The sequence below is a fragment of the Myotis myotis genome, unplaced genomic scaffold (genome assembly GCF_014108235.1).
Source record: "Myotis myotis isolate mMyoMyo1 unplaced genomic scaffold, mMyoMyo1.p scaffold_m19_p_13, whole genome shotgun sequence".
NCBI lineage: Eukaryota > Metazoa > Chordata > Mammalia > Chiroptera > Vespertilionidae > Myotis > Myotis myotis.
In genome coordinates, this window is record NW_023416317.1 from 52,270,708 (window position 1) to 52,288,894 (window position 18,187).

The 18,187-nt window shown below is 41.8% G+C and overlaps 1 protein-coding gene across 3 annotated transcripts in view; it reads left to right on the forward strand.

Moving 5' to 3' along the window:
- The first annotated feature begins 578 nt into the window (after window positions 1–578).
- CTNNB1 (catenin beta 1) overlaps window positions 579–18,187 on the forward strand; it is a 38,066-nt gene continuing 20,457 nt past the window's right edge. For all 3 annotated transcript variants that reach the window (XM_036333250.1, XM_036333251.1, XM_036333252.1), the window contains exon 1: window positions 579–755. The gene's annotated coding sequence lies outside the window, so the exon portion shown is untranslated. The remainder of the gene's footprint in view (window positions 756–18,187) is intronic.

The following is an 18,187-nucleotide window of genomic DNA, read 5'->3' on the forward strand; positions in this document are numbered from 1 at the left end:
TGAGGGGTGGGTGCAGCTCGGCAGAGCCACGTCCTGCAGCGAGTGTGTGGCCCAGACCGCAGCGGCCACGGAAGCCCTAACCCGCCCGAGTCCCCGCGACCCGCAGCGCTAGGAGCCGGGCGGGCCGCGCATTTCCGCGTCCTCCCAGGACTTGGGGCGCCCCCCCGCGCGGGCCCCCCGACGATCCGGGCCGAGATGTGGCCTCCCGCGGGCTGCGGCCAGCGCGCAGCGAGCCCCGCGTCCGCTCTCACGGTCGGGGCACGCGCAGGGCCGGGGCGTCGGGGTCGGGGCAGTGGCGGATCTCGGAGGCCCCCTCCCCGCCCACCGCCGGGCCCCACCAGCTGCCCCGGGGTCCCAGGGCCGGGCAGCCGCGGGGCTCCGTGCGGAGGCGCGCCCCGGGAGTGCGCTGGCGCCCCGCCCGGGCCCGGAGCGCTGGGACGGCGGCGGCGGCTCGGCGGCGCGGGGACTACTTTCCGGTGCCCGCGCCCCGCCCCTGTCCTCGCGCGGCGGATCGCTCCGCGCGGCCGGCGGCGGCAGGATACAGCGGCGCCTGCGCGACTTATAAGAGGTCCTTGTGCGGCGCCATTTTAAGCCTCTCGGTCCGTGGCAGTCGCGCTAGACCGGCTCCGGCAGCGGAGAGCGAGGGGAGGCGGAGACGGAGGAGCGTCCGAGGAGCAGCGCCAGTCCCCGCCGAGCCGCCACCGCAGGCCGAGGACGGCCGGACGCCCGCGGCGGGAGGAGCCTGTTCCCCTGAGGTGCTCGGCGCTCCCTTCCTTACCCGCCGGGGCTGCTCCCGCTCCCTCTTCGGAGCCAAACTTCGTCGCGGGCGCGCGGTCCCGGCGGCGGCTGGGGAGCCGGGCCCGGCGCAGTTCGGAGGCCCGGAGCGGGGAGCGGGCTGGGGGCGCCGGGAGGGGCCGCGCCCGGGGGCGGAGGGCGGAGGGCGGCGACCGGGCCCGGGTTCCGGTCGCGCGGCTCCTCGGGGGCCCTGGGGGGCGCCGCTGGCGGGGAGGGGGCGCCGCGCGCGCGCGAGGGCGCGTCCGGGAGCTGGGCTGGCCGGCGCGGGGGGCTGGGGCGGGGGCCGGTGGTTTCCGTCCGGGGCTCCGGCCGCGGCCGAGTTTGGGGGAGGGACCCTGCGCCTCGGGATGCGCCGGGGCCGGGGTGGGGGGCGGGGTGGGGCCGGGGGGCTCCGCCTTCCCAGCGGGGAGTTGGGGTGCGGGCGCGGGGCCTGGGACGCCACCCCAGGTCCCCGCTGCCGTGGGGATGGGGCCGGCCGGTGGACTTTTCTCCGGATTCGGTGTTTCGGGCTTCGGGACGAATGGTCAGGAGTGTTAGAATTTCGTGTTTTCGTTCGTGCCCTGCCTGTGTGAGTTTATTGAAGCCGCAGCAACTTTAAACCTTGGGCTCCGAGGGGGAGCCACACTGAGTGCAGCGGGGCGATGCGCCGGGAGGGTGTGCACCCCGGGGTCCGGGCCGTGCAGGTGGCGACCGCGGCGAGCCCTGCACCGGGGGTCCTCGGGGCCGGGGGGCCTGGGGGCCGGGGGTGGGGGTGAGACCCGCTGCCAAGCAGGACGGGGGCGACTGGCGTGCTGTTCCCCGCCCGGTGCCCCACGGGGTTCGGCCTCGCGCGGCTCCGAGCATTTGTTCGTGGAGATGACTTACTCGCGGGGTCTGGGAGCCGCGCAGCCGGGCGTTGAGAGCCCGTTTGCTTGGCGGCGGAGTGAATTTTCTTCCCCCTCGCGCCGCAGTTGGCGAAGTGAAATCCCGGCGCCGCAACTTCTTCTTCCCGTGTGTTGTCTGGTGGCGGCGAGGACGTGGGACGGACACTTTCCAGGTCCCGTCCTCGCCGCCCGCGGCTGAATGCGCTCGGCCTGAACGCGTCGGCGGTGGCGTGTCCGATGGCGTGTCGCCGTCCCTCGGTTCTCCGCTCCCCGTCGCAGGGAGCATTGTCTCCGACTTTGTGTCTCCCCGACGCCCGCGGCCGCCCCTCCCCCCGCCGGGCGCTGAATGGAGGGGCCCGGCCGCTGGTATGCAGAGGTCGGCGGGAGGAAATCGAGGAGTGGCTGCAGGGAAACGCGAGCTTGGCGTCGCCCGTAGCAGGGGCTGAGGCTAGACTTCAACTTGGAGACGGCTCTCCTTGGAGAAAGTCGAGGCCGGGTGTCGGGTCGCTCAGTTACGGAGTGTTTGGTCTGGAGTTTAGAAAGCGCTGCGTTATTGGCACTTGCGCGCACGCAGCACCTTCCCGTGTCGGCGTGTTGACCAGCCTTCGTTCGAGGAAATGTTCAGCGTGGCTGCAAGTGTTCCTCGCGCGATGCTGCTGTTCAGTATCTGCTTCCCTTAGGGACACACTTACGCTTTGGAGGCTGCTACTACATTGATTTTACTTTTACACTAAAGTCCATAAAATCTGGACTTGGAAAAGTACCATCGAGGTTTATTTGATCATATTCTTTCGAACAATGTGATTAACTTGCACCCCGTATTCATTATTTTGACCGAGGCTTTGTTTTGAAGGCCTCATGCAAGGACAAGGCCCTGAAGTGATTGCAAAAGTAACTTGAAAAACTTGCAGATCATTCTGTAGGATTAAACTTAGGAATGCTGAGACTGTTTGAGTCTGAAGTCCTTGAGGGGAGAATAAAAAACTGCATTAGAAAGTTTAGTGTAGCATGTAATTTAAAGTCCTTGTCGAGTCCCAGGCCTGAGATTTTCCCAGAGGTCAGAACAGCATGTTAAATAGCTTTCAGGAAAAACCAAGTTTGTAAAAATAAGGTGGCTAATTTAAAAAATGAAGCTTTAAACAACAGTGTTGATGTGTCAAGAAGCATTCAACAAGCTTTCTTTTGAACTCATTATCTGACTACTTCCTTTACCAAGATTATAATGTAGAAAAATGTATATTCCAATATTAAACTGTGAATAGAGCTTCCTATTGTTAATAGTGGTCATTGGAATAAAAATTGTCCATGTAAACGAAGTTCTGTTTTCATAGGTAGTTCCTCTCCCTCAGCACATTTCTCAAAGGTATTTTGAGGTGTGGTTTGTAGGAGGGACTCTCTGCAGATACTCTTGTTGTTGGGGGAGGTGGGAAGAGGAGTGTAAGTATGTTTAGACTGTGGACATGGAAAATCCAAAAGTTTGAATCTCTCTCTTTTATAAGTAGCTGTGAAAATAAACCCCCAGAAATGGACCGTATAAGTATAATCAGCCAATTGAAACTTTAGTTATTGGAGAAACAAAACATCCGTTCGGTCATAACATGAATTTGTTTCTCTTTCGTGGTTTACTAATTACTGATAATCAATAATTGTAGATGATTAGGAAGGTAAATGTTATTAAGCTTGTACTTCGAGCTTGGTTGGAAGCATGTGTGATTGCTCACCCAGGGCAGAAAGGATGAGTGCGCAGGGCGAGCTTCTAATAAAAGTATCGGCAACTCTTTTGTCATGCTACATGTTGATTTGTAATAATTGTTTTTGAAAAAATTAGTTGTATTAATCTGGGGGGGATTGGTATCCTTTTTGTTGGGAATACAATATTTTTGTTGAAACAGCTTTACTAAGAACATTTTTATACCATTGAAGTACTAGTATGTAGTAAGCACACACTAGGAGCTGCTTCTTAGCCAGAGCATGTAGCTATTGCCTCCTGTTACCCTCATTGAAGGGATCCTAATTTGCAGAATCCGGGCTCATTCTTTAACAGACTATTGTTTACATAATACTGTTTTAATTATGAGTGTGATAGATTAATTAGGATATTGGGCTAAAATAAATATATACTTAATTTCCACAAAAGGAAAATAGGTGATTTGTGTTAATTGAAAATTAGTAGGACTAAACGCATATAGTTTTTCATCATGTAAACTCAGGAGAAAGTTCTTTATTTCCTTTGTTAACTTAAGAATGCTGCTTTTGTGTTTCATGCAAGACTGAGCTTGACTTAGTTTGAAACTTAGATCCGGCTGTTGAGACCTGAACCCTGCTATCCTTGAAGTATGTTTATAATCTGCTTTCTCCTGAAGGAAAAAGCCGCTTTTAAAAGAGAAAATCAATCACATTAGGAATCCTTTTTTTTTTAGAATCCAACTACCTTTCTTTGAATTTTTAAATTGTGGGCATCTGTTCTCTTAAGCGACATTTCCCAACTCCCAAAGTCTCTCTCCAACCTGATGGCAGCAGAGTGAGCAGTGTTAGGGCATGTTTTTATTGCATGCTTTGGTCATGTTGAGTGCCCTCCAGTGGATACAATGTAATGCTTGTGATTTTTTCCCCCTAGTAAGTTTGTGTGGAATATATTTATGAGTAGTTATGAAGAGAAAGCATCAGTAAGGAACCTTTTGAATTCTAGAATAGTAATTTATTCATGTCAATGCTCATTAAAAGGTTGGCTTGAGAAAATGTCATCTAAACCAATATTTGCAGCAGAAAGGTCAAAGCAAAATTAGGGATTTAAAATTTTATTTGTCACTTTAAATAGGCAGTTCAGCCTAAATATATAACAAACAAAAAAACTCAATAATTTGGGAGTAAAACTTAATGTTTAACCATGTTAATGAATTATAGAAACAAATTATCAGAAAAAGTTAATGAAGTGAATTACTACTAATTTGTGTAAAATGAGTTACACAGTAAAACATGAGTCAGTGCTCAGCTCATTTGTATTATTGATGAATATATGTCTGTATTAGACTCTACGAGAGCAGCGGTTCTCAACCTGTGGGTCGCGACCCCTTTGGGGGTCAAACGACCCTTTCACAGGAGTCGCCTAAATACATCCTGCATATCAGATATTTACGTTATGATTCATAACAGTAGCAAAATTACAGTTATGAAGTAGCAACGAAAATAATTTTATGGTTGGGGGGTCACCACAACATGAGGAACTGTATTAAAGGGTTGCGGCATTAGGAAGGTGGAGAACCACTGGTCTAGATAGAAACAGCTAGTTGAATCAGCTAGAAGAAAATGCCCTAGTGCAGGGGTGGGCAACCCCTGGCACGCATGCCAAACATGGCATGCCAATAACTTTTGCTGGCACGCGAAACCCTCTCATAATCTTCCATTTACAGTTGTGAATCTTTGTTGTCAGTGATGAATTTTGTTAAGTCTCGTAATAGGAGTACCCTGACGGATGAAAGTAGTAGCTCGTGCATATCTCTGAAGGTCACGAAATAGAAACCTGATGTAGAATCTCTGTCATCAGTGATGCAGCAGCAAAAGTCCCACTGATAATATCAGACGGAGTCATAAAGTTTTCTGTCGGACTATCAGTGTACATGTATACATTAAAAAATAAATGTATTTTTCATTATATACTGTGTTTTTGTTGCTCGAATGAATTTTATAATTTCTTCAAGGTTCTTTACATACGTACACCGTAAGAGATCTCAAGTAGGTGTAACATGTTCCTAAAAAATTAGGGTTGGCACGCAGAAGAATTTTGAGTCAGATTTTGCTGGTTTTGGCATGCACTCACAAAAAGGTTGCCCACCCCTGACTATATGGTCTCTCTTGTATGTAATTGTGGGCTATGGTGCACCAATTGTTTTGTTTTAAATAATAGTTTATTCATTTTTAGAGAGAGGAAGGGGGAGGGGGAGAGAGAGAGAGAGAGAGAAACATCAGTGTGAGAGCACAACATTGATAGGCTGTTTCTGCATACCCCCTACTGGGGATGGAACCTGAAACCTAGGCTTGTGCCCTTGACCCGGAATAGAATGGGCAACCTCCTTGTGCATGGGACAGTGCCCAACCCACTGAGCCACCAGCCTGCCCTTTCAAGTTTTCAATAAAAACCTCTCCCTATGGTTCTGTGTGAAAGCTCTTGCTAGTTCTGTTGGTAACATTATTTTTTTGAAAATAGTTATCTCTAATTGGGTTCTGATTAGTAATAAGCATTAAACCTATTCTAAATTAAGCCTTTGGAAGTCAAATGGTCATTTTATGAAAAATTCTCAGTTTAGATTTATTTTTCTTTGTTATATGGGCAGTTCAAATGAAATTTAAAAGTTGAGAGAGTAGGGAAGGAAAATGAAGTCTTACTGCTCCATTTTGCTCTTGGAATTGAATATAATTTTGTGGGAACATTGATAATGATCTTTGACTAAGAAACGTATCATATATATTTTTTAACAAGAAGGCAAGAATGTCTCAATTGTGTTATGTAAGTGGTTATCTCAGAGTGGATTGTGGTCCTTCATAAAGGATCATATTTGAGTAATGTCCAAGATGATGCAGCATTTATTGTCTCTGAGTCGAATAGCTTCTGTTTTAGTTTTCCAAGATTTTATGAGATAGGAAAATGGATTTGAAAGTTCTTTAAAAATTATGTACATAAAGCTTACTTATAAGGCATGTGTTTTATTTATTTTGAAGTTGACTTCATTAATATAGCATACAACAATTTGACATTTATAAGTGACTAAAGTAAGATTCACAAACTATAGGTTTGACCTTATATTACAGTGGAATGGCTACTCAGTGTCTCCTGGGCCAGGCAGGAAGGGGTAACTAGGACTCTGTTGATTACAACAAATTGGAGAGCACATGTTCCATCTAAGCAGCCAATCTTTGGCAGCTCCCAGCCATTGTGTGGAAATATAGATGGAAATATAGTTCATGTTGCTACATCATCTGGTTTTTTTCCCCTAAGAGAAGCAGGAAATCCAGATTAATGTGCATTGCTTGATTTGCACATGTTGGTGAATGAAATTCATGTTTTAGGATGTTATTCAGCATAAATTAAATACACTATTGGCAGGAAGATACTGCCAGTTTGTAACATTTGGAGTTCATTTTTTAATAATGTTTCTAATAAACGACAGGATAATATGATTCTGTGGATTTATATAACTTAGGAAATAACATTTTTAATAATTCATGTTTAGGCATTTGGAAAATGCCTTGTATCAATCAATTATAGATTGGGAACTTAAAAGTAGGTTCATATTAACTTGTTTGTGAAATCTGGAAAACCTGCACTTTCAAGTTTAGGAATTAAGGTGATTTGGGTTATGAAAAAGGAGAAAGGAATAACAATTTGCTCATTACTTGATCATCTTAAGGATCGTTTTTATAGTCTTTTTTTAAAAAGTGGTCTCAAACTTAATCTGTGAAGACGCTTAAAATGCTAAACAGATATTTGCTGTGTATATACTATCATGTCAGCCTGAAATTTTATTGACATCTTTAAATCATATTCTGGTTTTCAGCCAAAGTCTGTATTTCTAAGACAAACTATTATCAGACTAGACCCAAAATTTAAAAACCAAGTTTAGATAATGAAAAACTAATTGAATATAAATTTTACTTAAATTAATGACATATTGCTATTTGGTCAGAATAAATTTATGCAGTCAATTAAATAGATTTTGGTTAAGTCTTTAGCTGCTAGAGCAAAGTTTTTCATTTCCAGAGTTAGAAGAGTTGGGTGTTTAAGTGGACTGGAAATGCAAACTGTAGGCCAACACTGGTTTTATTAAGAAGCATCATCTGGAACTAGTGTTACAGGCTGCAGTTTTTATATGATACTAGAGGCCCGATGCACAAAATTTGTGCAAGGGGCTCAGCCCTCACAGCCCTGCCTGCCTTGGCGGGCCCTGTCAGCCCCAGCTTCATCCTGAAGGTCGTCTGGAAGGTCATCTGGATGGTCATTCTGCTGTTCTGTCTAATTAGCATATTAGTTCTTTATTATTTAGGATGGTGTAGAATGCAAGCAAAACCAATCAGTGGACTCTCCACAAAACATTTATCCCAGAGGCGCTCACCCCGTCGTCTGTCACACAATTCTCGTGTAACTTGATGGAGGTACTGAAAAGTTTCTTGTAATATTACAGAAATTTCCTGCCTCTGGTTTCTTTTGAACTTGTTGAAAAGTCCTCCTCCCTGTCCCCCATAACAGTTTGAAAAGTGTGAACAGATGGATGATGCTGGGGTGAAACTGCTTCATAGCTCATCCCCTTTGCTCCCCTCTTTATTTCCAATTTATCAGTTCTCATGTAGACAAACCGTATCTATAATTTATAAATCTTAACTAATATTCTCATGGTTTTAGTTGTAATTTCGTAATTTACATGTTGCTGGACTGATATTTTCCTTTTAACTGATTCGTGACAGGTGTGTTAAAGCAAGTACAGTAAAACCTCAATAAAACAATGCACATGGCTGGGGCGTGGCTTAGCACACGGGACATGGGCCAGCAGGTGTTAACAGCTGCTGCAGAAAGCCACTCCCTGAGACAATAGAGCCAGTTACTGCTCTTAATGCATTGTGACCCCGTGCTACCTAATCAGAGAACATTATTTATGAGCGGTGACTGGGATTTAAATATGTAGACTGTAGTTGTAGATACATAATATTTGTTTATGTAGGCAAAATTACTATAGTGTTTTTTCCAACATATGGCCTATTTGCTAAAATTTGTTAAAAATAACAGTGAATTAATAAAAACCTGCTAATTTAGTTATAAGCAAATCTTGTTTACAAACATTTTAAAATTAACAGGGTGTTAATTTTCACATATAACATACCAACCTGAAATTTTGTTCATTAGATCTGAGGTCTGTTAAACGAGGTCCGAAAAATCAAGGGTTTACTGTAGTTTAAAAAATTTGGAGTGGGAAAGATGATATTTTTAACCTCTTTGAGTTCTTTCATATCTATCAGCCCTCATGGTAGACAAGTCTCATCTATAATTAATCTTATCTTAAATGCTGGTAGTTGATCTGGCTAGGAAGTCAAAGATATGCAAAAGCTGAAGGGTTAGTTTAAGAAACTTCTTTTAACAGGGTTTTATGGTAGCTGAAATAATTGTGACATGTACAATGTATACACACGTAATTGTATGTTATCCATATAAAAATGTGAGAAGTTAGATTTACTGCAAAAATTTCTTGGGAATTTAATTTGAAGATGATCTTAAATAATTGTAGTAATTAACTGCTTAGAGGGGTGTGGTTATAAACTGCCTCCCCTTCCAATTTAACTATAATTAAGTGGTTTGGGGGTAAGGTTGTAGGGAGTGAGTCTGTCTTTGAAGTTTTGCGTATACTCAATGAATGCCACATGTATAAGGGAGGAACAAGGGTTTCTTGAAAATATTTTTTAATCCAACTAACTATAGAGGTTTCTAAGTAGAGTTCCACTCCCGTGTAGAAAGTGCTAACATGGAAACCTGAATTCTTTTCTGAGTTACTGCAAGAATGTAGCGATGTCAAAAATTATATCTAGTAGTTCATTTAGATGCAAAAGCAGACAGTGTTATGTAGGAAACATAGTATGTGGACATAACACTCTACAGATAGATACGTGAATTTAGTTTTCTGGCATTTGGCTTAATTTTAAGGTTCATTTCATGTGTGTTTTTTAATATATTTTTATTGATTTCAGAGAGGAAGAGAGAGATAGAAACATCAATGATGAGAGAGAATCATTGATTGGCTGCCTCCCGCACACCCCCTCCTGGAGATCGTGCCCACAACCCAGGGAATGGAACCTGGGACTCTTCAGTCCACAGGCCAACGCTCTATCGCTGAACCAAACCAGCTGGGCCATTTCGTCTTTTTAAGTCCAAAGATTTTTATCTGCTAGTTGTCCTCTGTTGGTCACTATTTCTTGCCTTAATTCTGCTGTTATTTTTCCTGGATCCTGTGTCAGCCATTCTTTTCCCACAGAAATAGAAATAACAGGCTAGAAGTTCAAAGGGTTAGAAGTCCGAAATACCAAAAGCCCATGGGTCACTCATGACATAGCATAATGATAGTTAAAATAGTATTGCTGATAAGTTGGAGCTGGGAACTAGTAAAGTTGGATTTTTTTGGTAAGAATACTTACTAATAATGCTTAAAAAAATGCTCTGACTATATAGTAAAGGGCCTCCAGTTTCTCCTACTGGTGTAATGCACTTCAGATCATATTAGATTTCTCTAGAAAGGTCTAAGAAAGACTTTCTCTCTGCTCCTCAAGCTAGTTCCCTTTCCCCAATCAGACGCTAGGCAGTAACTCCTTTACTTTCTTATTCTCAATCTGCACTGAAAGGCCATCTTTATAAATGGAGGAAGTATATTCTGGTCAGAGGCCAGTCCTGATGTATGTGTTTTAGGGACTTTGTTCCTTTAGTTGTACCTTGCTCTTCTGTATTCTCCTCACCTCTAGATTCTATTCTCCATTTGCTATTTTGGTCTCCATCTCCCACCTTTTATCATCTCCTGAAATCCATTTGTGTGTTTTTTCTAGAACTCATAGTTGTCAGCAAATCCCTTTTATTTTCAATCTACTTCCCTTGCAGTTCTCAAGTGGTAAATGTGTTCTCTTCATGCATACCTTTTTCTGCAGAATCAAGAGGTAAAGTGTCTTCTTTGTTCCTCATTGTCACTTCTTGACCATACTTTTCCAGATATTCAAGCTCTGACTCTTACACCTTCAAATTATATCACCCGCTCCCCTGGATATTCCCTTCCTTCCTTGAATACTTACTAGCTCCTAGCTTCATTGTCACCTTTATTTCTGTCATAATTCTTGGTTCTTGGTGATTTCAGGGTCCATGCAGAGTACCACTACTCAAAATGTCATCTGGCCTGTGAACTGTTTGTTACCAGTCTGAATTGCTATAAGGGATCTGTGCCAGAATTTAAAATACCAGTGTCACTAAGTTCATTGTTTAGTTCATTAGTTCACCTGATTCTTCCTTTTCCTTCCCTCCCTCCCTCCCCTCCTCTCCCTCCCTTCTCTCCCTCTCCCTCCCTTCTCTCCTCCCCCTCCCTTCTCTCCTCCCCCTCCCCATCCCCCTCCCCCTCCCCCTTTCTCTGTTGCAAGACTTTTTTTGATGAAGGAGGCAGTCAGTGTATCAATTTATAATATGGTGCAAGCTCATTAGGTTGTTATGGTCTGGCACTTTGAGTAACAGTGATACAGAAGGTGCTTCCAATATTGTGGCCTCTTTTCCTTGATTTCTTTCCACCACTGGTCTTACTCTTCACTCTGATTCAACCACACATTCCCATTGTCATATCCTAAAATACTTTGACTTTTACCAATAATTCCTCCCCTCTCCAATCCCATTTCAAGTGCCCCACTCTTTTATTTTTCCAGTAAATACTTCAATTCCAGCAGTCCATCAACCCCGCTGGAACCTATAGTCTGTCTGTCTATCCACCTTTCTAATCTTTTCAGTATCCCTCACTTCAACCCAGCTGAAATTTCACCTTGAGTTATAATCACTTTCTTATACACACTCTCAACAACCTGTCTCTCCCTGGCTTCATGCCCAGAGGTACCTGGGCTATATTAGTTTACCCTCCTTTATGACTATACTTTTTTCTCTCTTCTCAAACCTTCCAACACCTCCTCCATCATTCTCACTCTCATCTTACACCACTGCTTTCTACTTCACTAAACATATTGAATAGGAAGAATTCCTGCACGCTTCCCTATCTGTGACTGTGTTCTTAACCTTCTCCTCTGTCACTGTGGATGAAATGCAGTGTTCCAAGATAAGAAGAACCAGAATGTAAGCTCAAAAAAGACAGGGATTTTTTGTCTGTTTCCTTCACTGTTTTATTGGTAATACTGAGAATCATGGCACATAGTAGTCGGTAAAGTAAATGTGTTGAGTAAATGACTTTTAAGTCTTATCACCTCAATGTGGATCATTCCCAATAGCAACAAGTATATTCTATGACTTCCACACTGAGGTCCTCCTGTTCACCCATTTTACTCTATCAGATTACTCTCGTATTTGGTTTGTGGCACTTAGTCATAGTTGCAAGTAGTAATGTTTGTTTACTTGTTTTTCCTACCCTCCTCTCAGAGACTTCTCCTGATTTTGTATTCCTGGTACCCAAAACAGTGTCTAGAAGTGATAGGTGCTCAATAAAAGTTTGTTGAACAGGAAAATATTCTAGAACTGGGTAGTCTTTGTTTCCCTCTATCTAATGCCCATTTTTTTCTCTGTGCCCTTTACAGCTTGAAAAGGATATCCTATGGATGGTCTCTCTGCTTTCTGCTTTTGTCCCCTTTCAGTTTTTTCCATTATAGCAAAAAAACCCAGCTATTTAAAAACTCAAATGGGATCTTGTGATTCACCTGTTAGAGCCTTTCCTGGACTTTCAGTGGCACTGAGAATAAATAAATGCATTTCTTGCCAAAGGCTAAAGAGCCTGTGTGACCTGCCTGTTTTCAGCCTTACCTCGTTGCACTCACCCTTCCCACTATCGTTGAATCCCTTTGTCTCAAGGTTTAGTTGTTAAAAGATGATCAGGTCTTTCATGACGCTGAGCTTTTTGCACATGCTATTTCTTGTTTCTGAAATATTCCTGCTCATTACATACTGTCTCTTTTGCATCCTTCTTCAGGTCTCAGTTTGAAGGTTACCAACCTCAAGAAACCTGTGGGGGCTCAAAGTTAAGACCTTTCACTTGTTCTTATGTCATTCCATTCCCTTCTTCCACTTGTTATGCACTTACCGCTTTTTTGTAATTGTTTATTCAGTTGTCTGTCTCCTTATCAAGAACACAAGTACCATCTCTGTTTTAATCACCACTGTATACCCAGAATCTATTATACCTCCTCCTGGCATGTGGCAGTTGCATAAACATTTGTTGAATAAATTAATGAAATCTGTACATACATTACATTTATGCTATTGGAATTGCTGTGTCCTGGAACTATGGAGTAAATAAAGGAATTGTGGGAAAGCTTTTTGTGGAACAGAAAAATCTCTCTTGATTAATATCAGAATTTGGTAAATTGAGAAAACAATATCACCACAAGGGTCATGCATATATAGCGCCAGGTTATGACTCATTTATTGGTGTGTTTTTGGAATCACAGTAGAAGAGAGATTTAGAGTTGCCTCTTGAAGTTCTTTGTATTGAGATAATGAAAGCAGGCACATTTGAAAATAAAAGCTTCCTAGCCAGCTAGGTCTACTTTTTGAAATACTCTATTACTCTTCCTAAATAAAAGAAAGCCTCATAATTGTGAGGTCTGTTACTATGGTAAGGCTGTCAAAGACAGTAAAATGTCTGTCTCTTTGTGAGAGTAACATAAACTTGATATGCCTAGCCCAGTGATGGCGAACCTTTTGAGCTCGGCGTGTCAGCATTTTGAAAAACCCTAACAACTCTGGTGCCGTGTCACATATAGAAATGTTTTGATATTTGCAACCATAGTAAAAGATTTATATTTTTGATATTTATTTTATATATTTAAATGCCATTTAACAAAGAAAAATCAACCAAAAAAATGAGTTCACGTGTCACCTCTGACACGCGTGTCATAGGTTTGCCATCACTGGCCTAGCCCATGGGGACAGAGGTTGTTGAAGATTAAGTAAGGCTCTGTGCTGTCTTAATGAATAGCTGCTTCTAAAGGAGCTGGTGCTCGGGTTACTCTGTGGTACCAGGTTTTTGGTTGTTTTTTGTTTTGTTTTGTTTAAACTTGGGTTACTGTTGTTGTATATAGAGTGGATCATATAATTTGTCTAGAGCTTTGCCGGGGTAGCCATGTCAGCAACATGTATGACGCTTAAAAAAAAACAACAATGCCAGCCCTCACCAGTTTGGCTAAGTGGATAGAGTGTCAGCCCTTGGACTGAAGGGTCCCCAGGTTTGATTCCGGTATTAAGCATGTATCTCATTTGCATGCTGGATTCCCCGACCCTGGTTGGGGCACATGCGGGAGGTGACCAGTCGATGTCTCTCTCACACCAATGTTTCTCTCTCTTTCTCCCTCCCTTCCACTCTCTAAAAATCAATGGAAAAATATCGTAGGGTGAGGATTATCAAACAAACAAAATAAAATACAATGCCAGGGGTCCTATCCCAGCTTTACTGGTATAATTACCATGAGGATGGAGCCTAGTCATGGCTATTTTTAAAAGTTACATTAGATATATTGGAAGGATCTGATTGCCAGTTTAAAGGGTTCTTCAAGCAAGCTTGGAAATCTTTACAGTAAAGAGTAGTCCTCCTTACATGCAGTTTTGCTTTCTGTGGTCTTGGTTACATGGTCCAAAAATATTAAACGGGGAAATTCCAGAAGTAAGAAATTTGTGAGTTTTAAGTTATGCACCCTTCTGAAGTAGTGATGCAACCTTGCATTGTCCTGCTCCATCCTGTCTGAGACATGAGCCACCCTTTGTCCAGCGTATCCGTTCTGTATACTCTATCCGCTTATTAGTAACTTAGTGGCCATCTCAGTTATCAGATTGATTGTCACAGTATGGAGTGCTTGTGCTCAAGTCACCCTAATTTTATTTAATAGCTAGAAGCCCGATGCATGAAATTCATGCAAGAGTAGGCCTTCTCAGACCCTGCTTCGTCTGGAAGGTCATTTGGATGGTCGTCCAGTCGATTTACATTTTACGCTTTTATTATTATAGATGGCCCTAAAGCTCAAGATTAATGATATTGATAATTTGTACATGACAAAGAGAAGCCATAAAGCGTTTCCTTTAAGTGTAAAAATGTGAAAGTTCTCAGCTTAATTAGGAAAGAAAAAAATTGTATTCTGAGGTTGCCAAGATATATGGTAAGAACAAATCTTATATGTGTGAAGTGAAGGAACAAGAAATTCGTGTTGGTTTTGCTGCATCTCAAATTGAAAAAGTTGCAGCCACTGTGAGTGATAAGTGCCTAGCTAAGGTGGAAAAGGCATTAAATTTGCAGGTGGAAGACATGGAAAATGTGTTCCGATTGATGGCTACTCCTTGGGCCAGAAAGCATTGAGCCTATACGAAAACTTCAGCAAGGGATCCCCTGAAACAAATGACACCAAGTGATGAATAGGTTTGGACTGAGAAATATAAAAATTACTGGAAAGACCGCCTGCTGATGAAGAAGCTGCTGCTACATTTCTGGCAGAGTTGAAGTTTAGTAACTCTATGGTTTCAGGCATCTACTGGGGGTCTTGGAACTTAGCCCCTGCTGATAAGGAGGGATTAAATACTGTATTGAGGCCATATTCTGGTTTAGTATTTTCCTGGTTTTAATGGCCTGGTATTTTTCTGCAAATACATGATCTTGATGTGGCTTTGGTATGCCATTTGTTCTCATTTATCTTTTACACAAACCAGTTTTTAAAAATACTGTAGAAAAAAGGTGTTTGACCTCTCTTGGTAATATATCAACCCACTTAAAAACCCTTTTGCTTACTGTTGGTCACATTTAGGTTTAATGTACTTAATTAAAATATAAATTAACTTGCCTTTAGTTTGTTTTCAATAAAAGTATGTGTTAAATAGATGAGGGGGTTGGCCAACTATTGGCCATCAACTGTTTTTGTATGGTCTGCGAACTAAGAATGGTTTTTATGGGGGGTTTTTTAATGGCTGATAAAATATCAAAGGAAGGATAATATCTCATGACACATGAAATTTCAAGGAATTATATTTGCAATTTCAATGAATAAAATTTTATTGGTGTGCATAATTGTGGCTGCTTTGTACTACAATAGCAGAGTTGAGTAGTTGCAACAGAGCTTATGCTCTACAAAGCTTAAAATATTTACCCTCTGGCTCTATACAGAAGGTTTGCGCTGACCTCTCTTCTAGATGAGATACTTTCTTCCTCCACGAGTCTTTCATTGTTCCTAAAGGCACTTACGAAGTATCTTAGGTTGTATGTAATTGTTGGCTCTCTAACTCATATTACATTTTATTTGCTCTACTTTTTGAACATTTTTCTTACTGGTACATTCAGTCCCTCAAATATTTAAAAGCTTTATATGTGCTCAGTACTTTGGAAACAATGAGGAACTAAAGGTATAGTCCCAGTCATCCCAGAGTTCATTCATTGAGCTTAAATTTTTTTTTTTTTAAATGTCAGCGTTCTTGGTAACAAGTGGAGAAGAGGAATGTCATTGTTATGGTATATAAAGCAATGCATTACTGCTAGGAGTCATTTGAGTCCCTGCCATTAATTATGCCTATATCCTAAACGTAGAGATTGACAGCTAGAAACTTTCTTGAAATAAAATCTTAACATTTTCTTGGCATAATATACTCATGTTGGAAAATTCTACATTTCTTGTCAGCAGTAGTACTATAACTAGGCACAAAGTAAAAGTATGGAGTTGGTAGTCATTCAGATCCTAGCAATATACATATATGTTTATTTTTGTGTGTGTTTTTGCTGTGGTCACTGTTCAGAGAAAGTAGTTCTTTAGTAGTACATATGATACTTTTATCTAAAAATTGCTAACCCTTCTCTTGGATTTATCTGCAATATTGACTGTTAAATACTATTTGCCTATAACTTTTGGGGGCATGACTGAACTACACAGACCTGGGTTTGAATTTCAACTGAGCAGTTTATTAGCCATACTCGTATATTATATACTCTTACATTAACTGCTGCTAGTCAGTTTTTTCATCTGATAATTTGGGAAATTATCAGCAGGGGAAGATTCAATAAGACAACATTAGGCTTAGAACTGAAGTTGCTAGGCATTTAATTGTGCCACCTTGTTAGATATGTCAAGGGTGAAATTAGATGGTTACCTGATATTACAAGGCAACGTCCTAAAATTATGCTGTAAAAGGTACTATTTAAAACAATATAAGTAATTTGATGAGAAGGCTGGCATTACTTTGTAATGCAGTTGATTCTTAGAATACTGCCACTTTAATAGACTAAGAACTGAATGAAAATCTATGTAAATAACTAAAAAGTAGGGAATCTATCAAAGCATAATATGCAAATCGACCAAACAGCGGAACAACTTTACTGACTAAGACAGGGCTGCGAGGGCCGAGCCCTTTGCACGAACTTCGTGCATCAGGCCTCTAGTTCATTGATATAATTAAATACAGTGGCATTTGCCTAAATATCAAAAAAATTGCAATAAGTTTTATTTCCTTATTTTTAGAAAACATTGGTTATTTTTTAAAGAATAGGTCCTTTTTTCTTTTAGCAATTTGTTTTTGCCTTGAGGTACTAATCATTGCCTGAGTAGTTTTGCAGAAAGTCCATTTTATGCGTAGGAACGTTTTCTTAATGCTGTCTCTCAGAGTTTGGCTAACATAATGGGACTAAATGATATAAAATATTTTCTTAGGTATTTCTAATATCTAATATTCTTTCCATTAGGTTCTGCAAATATATGCAAAAAACTTTTAAAGTACGCAAATCCTTTAACACATATATGTTGAATATTTTTTCAGTGTGCCCTTTTTCATTCTTTCTAATGACTACAATAGTGATCCACTATGCCCCCTCACCTGGATGATTTACAGTAGCCTCCTAACTGGTCTCCCTGTTTTGCTTTTGTTCCTCATGGTCCTTTTTCCCCCATACAGATGCTAGAGTAAACTTGAAAAAGCCCAAATCACAGGTCATGTTACTCCAGTGGCTTTCCAGCACACTTCAGATTTTATTTTACATCTTTATTGATGTGGTTCCCACCTCTCTTCATGGTTCCTTAACTTACTGCACTGGTAACCTCTTAGTACCTTTCTGAAACAGCTCATTCCTTCCTTTGTACTTGTTCTCTGCATGGAATGTTCTGCCCGGTCTTTACCTGGCTAGTTCCTCCTTCTCTGCTCAAATGTCCCTCCCTCCCTCATTACCCAGTCTACCTAGCCTAGCCCTCCTCCTCCACCAGTCACTTTATTCTCACCTTGTTTATTTTCTTCACAGTTCTCACTCTTTAAATTGTCTTGTTTTTATTGCCTAACTCTCCAACAGTAGAATGCAGACTTTACTAGATGTATGACCTTGATTCTTTCTCTCATTCACGGGTTATTGCAATGCCAGTAACAAAAGATGCTTAAATATTTTTTCAGTGGATGAATATATATTCCACTTAATGGACAAATTATTTCTTATTCATTCCCCTGTTGGTAAGTACTGTGGTAATTTCCAGCCTTTTCTCTGTAAATGCTTTACTTTGCAGATGTCTTTGCATGATTCTGTAAATATTTCTGCAGAATACATTTCTATTATAAAAATGGATTTTTTTTAAAGCCAAAGGGTATTTACACCTACATTCAATGGATAGTGCCAGCCCACCCTCCTGCCAGTTTCATATATCCTTATCAGCTATGGGCATCATTAATCTTTTCCATCTTTATCAGTCTGATAAGCAAAAACTACATGAGTTTAAACTCTTGTGTGTATATTTATTGTTTTTTTTTTATATTTGTCCTCAGATCTGTGTATACATATGAATATTAGCCTTTAATCTTATTT